The 4248-nt window shown below is 36.6% G+C and overlaps 1 protein-coding gene across 4 annotated transcripts in view; it reads right to left on the minus strand.

Annotated features, from left to right (window-relative positions):
* CDH13 (cadherin 13) overlaps positions 1-4248 on the minus strand; it is a 964648-nt gene that overhangs the window by 694243 nt on the left and 266157 nt on the right. The window lies entirely within an intron of this gene.

A 4248-nucleotide genomic window follows, 5' to 3' on the forward strand; every position in this document is an offset into this window, starting at 1 on the left:
AGCACTGATTGCTAATCAAGTGGCCATGGTATGTGTGAGCAAAGAAATTAGAAAACAAACGTAGATGCTGATTAGTTTTCCACAAACATCTTGAAAGATGTACAAAGCCAGAGCTGGCTAAGGTGAGGCAAGTAAGAAGAATTTAGCTTCTACTCTGCCAGCATCACTTGAGCCAAAGCTGGAATCAAAAAAGAGACTATGAAAAAGGGCATAAAACTGATTACAAAATCTCAGTGACTCTCTGGGGTACCTGGTAATAACAATAATAAAAACCATGATAAAAACTGCTAAGGTGTGTACACAACTTTACCACTGAGCAAAAACAGGGATGCTCACATCAGCTCAGTCTAGCCTCATAATTACTCCATGAGGGGATGGTGAACTTTACCCTCTCCTTTTACAGGTGGAAAAACTGAGGTTCGGCAAGAGAACAATTTGCTCAAGACAACAATGGTAAGTGACTGAACTGAAGTTTTCATCTCTTGATTTCAGGCTCTGCATTTGACGTACAGTAGAATAAAATGAACTCAAATAAGCCAAGGCATTATAGATATCATCAACAATACCCATAACAAACAGCCTTAGAGAAATGAATTAATGAATTCCAGAGATTCAAAGACCAAGGACTGGGGGCTAAACAGTGAGGACAGAAGTGCTTCTTAAAAATGCCCATTCTGTAGGAGACCAGAAACACCCACATTAGTGGAGTAGAACCTTGAGCAACATTCAGTTTTTCATTTCTGTAGCTTGAAATAACCAACTCCATACTTAAGAGTGTAATTGAAGATCTCATTGGAATATGGGGTTTAGTATGTAATTACTAACTGCTTTGTCAGCTGGCACTATTGCAGCTCACCTCACTAACAAATTTTTGGAATATTTGGATAGGAAGGTTAAGTTTTTTCCCTTCATTACCCACAGTGTGTTTTGTGAATGGCCCACCATCTTTATAAGACTGGCTATCACTGGGTGGCACCCAGAGGCATGCTGGAGATGGCTTATTCTGGCTTACAGGAACTAGCTGTGCACAACTCTTCCCAAATCCAAGTTCAGGGACGTCATGTTGTCAGCCTGAAATCAGTCATAGTGGGAGTATTTATGCCACAGAAATAGGCAAACTCTACAAACCATGATTTCTTTTTTTTCAGAAAGCTAATTGTGCACATCACGAGATGCATTTAATGTTATTAATTTAATGTTATTAATTTTCTTCTGCACGTTGACTTATATTTTTTTACTTAGATGCGTTTTTTAAAAAAGGAATCCCTATCACTACTGTAAATGGTACAGTAGTGATACTGTACAGTACTGTACACACAGATAGTGTACAGTAAATGGAAAGGCAATATTGTCTTACATCAGTAGAAGGTATCCTTAAAAATAAATCTTGGTGGAAACAAAACCATGACAGGGAAATCTTAACTAGATAATGGCACTTGCAAAATTAATGATCTAAGTGTTAGAATAAATACCCCCAACTGAAGAGAACTGGCTTATCATATCCCAGTTGTCTTATATTTTAGGTTGAATCACTCTGAACCATGTCTTCTCATTTAATCCATAAGATTAAACTCTGGAATGAACTCAAACAAGTACCCAAGTTAGCTCAAACAAGTAACTCATTCTAGTTACCCACCATGCCTTAATACTGCACCCTACAGAGACTTTCCTTCCTTTCCGCTGTCCAGTAACAAGGCTTCTTGCATCCCCTAAATAACCAACACACACTTACATCCTCATCACCTGTCCGGTACCGAGGCTCCTTGCGTCACCTAAATAACCAGCATGCACTTACATTCTCGTTTCTTCTTGAGGAACCCAATTAAAACACACATAAATGCATGTCATCTCATGTGTCCCTACTGCACAGATGTCTCAGGCTTTGGACAACAATATCCTCATAGAAGCATGCACTGCTCATGCCAGGCTATGTAATATTCAACTTGAGTCATCTTTCCAGCACCACAGACTTTTTATACTTTAGACACTGTTGAAAGCTCAATATTGAAATTACCTTATTATCTCCTCTGAGGCTCACAGAGATCATTGATATCTGAGCGGGCTAATCTGAGAGAAACATTGATCATTTAATCCGCTCAGTTCACTGAGTTCTATTCCTGAATCAAGTCAAATCACCAGGAAGCTTCGCTCTCAGTAGGAAAGCATTCACCTTATCACGACTTCTTTTCATGCCTTTACTTAAGTAAGATATACAGTATAACCAGGAAAAGACTGTTTTTACATCTCTGGAAAAATAGCTGTTGAAAAAGCTATTCCCTGTGTAACTTGCTTTTTTTAGTAAAGGCTCTTAAGATACATTCCTACCAGAAATAAATGCCAAGGGGAAAAGTATTCTCTTTCCACTTACTGCTGCTGCTGCCTCCTCTACTTCTTTTAATAAAATAATGAAAACTATTTAAGCCAGTACATTTCATATTTTGACATAGGTAGAAACGCAAAGTAAATTGAGTGCTACACTTTAATAATATCCACCAATTATTGTTCTTTTGCATATTTTATGTTATTTTTAAAAATCTTCACCTTTGTGCCATTGTACTTGAAGGAACTATTTAAAAACATTTAAAAATAAATATGACTTACATTTAAGTCATTTATCTATCTTCAGTTAATTTTTGTGAGTGGTGACAGATACTGATCCTGTTTCATTCTTCTTCATGTGGCTGTCCAATTTTCCCAGCACCATTTATTGAATAGGGATTCTTTTCCCCACTGTTTATTTTTCTATGCTTTTGCAAAGATTAGTTGGCAGTATGTGGATTTTTTTTTCCAGTTTTTGGCAGGGGCTGGGTTTGAACCCGCCACCTCTGGCATATGGGGCCAGCGCCCTACTCCTTTGAGCCACAGGTGCTGCCTATGGATGATTTCATATCTGAGTTTTCTATTCCGTTCTATTGGTCTATATCTCTATTTTTGCACTAACACATAGCTTTGTAGTATACTTTGAAATCTAATAATGTGATGTCTCTAGATTTGTTCCTTTTTTGTAGGTTTGACTTGGCTATTGGTATGTCTTTTTTTGTTTTTTTCTAAATGAAATATAAAACTATTTTTTCTAGATCTGTGAAACGTAATATTGGTGTTTTAATGGGGATTACATTTAATCTGTAAGTCTCCTTGGGTAAAATGAATATTTTAACATTGTTAATTCTACTGATCCATGCGCATATGTTTTTCCATTTATTTGTATCCTCTACAACCTCCTTAGTGTCTCCTCGTTCTCTTCTTAGAGATCTTCCACCTCCTTGGTTAGGTATATTCCAAGGTACTTTATTTCCCTTTGTAGCTATTGTATAATATTGAGTCTTTGATTTGACTCTCAACTTGACTGTTATTGACATACGTATAGAGATGATACTGATTTGTGTACATTGACTTTCTACACTAAAACTTTGCTAAACTTATCAATTACAGGAGTCTCTTGGTGGAATCCTTGGAGTTTTCTAGGCAGAAGATCGTACCATCAGCAGAAAGTGATGGTTTAACCTTTTCTTTCCTGATTTGTATACCCTTAATTTCTTTCTCTCACCTGATTGCTCTGGCTAGGACTTCTAGAACCATGTTGAATCAAAGGGGTAACACTGGGCATTCTTGTCAAGTTTTTAGTGGGAATGTTTTCAGCTTTTCCCCCATTCAGTATAATATTGGCTGTGGCTTTGTCATATATGGCTTTTATAATTTTGAGATAAGTTCCTTCTATGCTTAGTTTTCTTTTATTTTCATGAAAGAGTGCGGAGCTTTGTGGAATGTTTCATCTGTTTCTATTGAAATAATCATGTGATCTTATTTTTGCTTCTGTTTCTGTGGTGAACCCCATTTATCAATTTATATATGGCGAGCCATTTTTGCATCCCTGGGATAAATACAACTTGGTCACGGTGGATTTTTTTAATGTACCATTTAATTTCATTTCCTAGTATTTTATTGAGGATTTTTTCTTCTGTATTCATAAGGGACATTGTTCTGTAAGTTTTCTTTTTTTGCAGTGTTCTTCCCTGGCTTTGGTATCAAGGTGATAGATACTAACTTTAAAGAATGAATTGGGGGAAGGAGTCCCTTCTTCTTGATGTTACAGAGTAATTTCTACAGTATGGGTACCAACTCTTCTTTATAGTTTTGATAAAATTTAGCTGTGAATTCATCTGGTCTGGGGATATTTATTTGTTGGAAGAATGTTTATAGCTATTCAATCTGCTGCTCATTATTGGTCTCTTTTCTTCCTGATTGAAT

Source organism: Otolemur garnettii, unplaced genomic scaffold, assembly GCF_000181295.1.
Source record: "Otolemur garnettii isolate 467f Iridium unplaced genomic scaffold, OtoGar3 scaffold00047, whole genome shotgun sequence".
Lineage (NCBI taxonomy): Eukaryota > Metazoa > Chordata > Mammalia > Primates > Galagidae > Otolemur > Otolemur garnettii.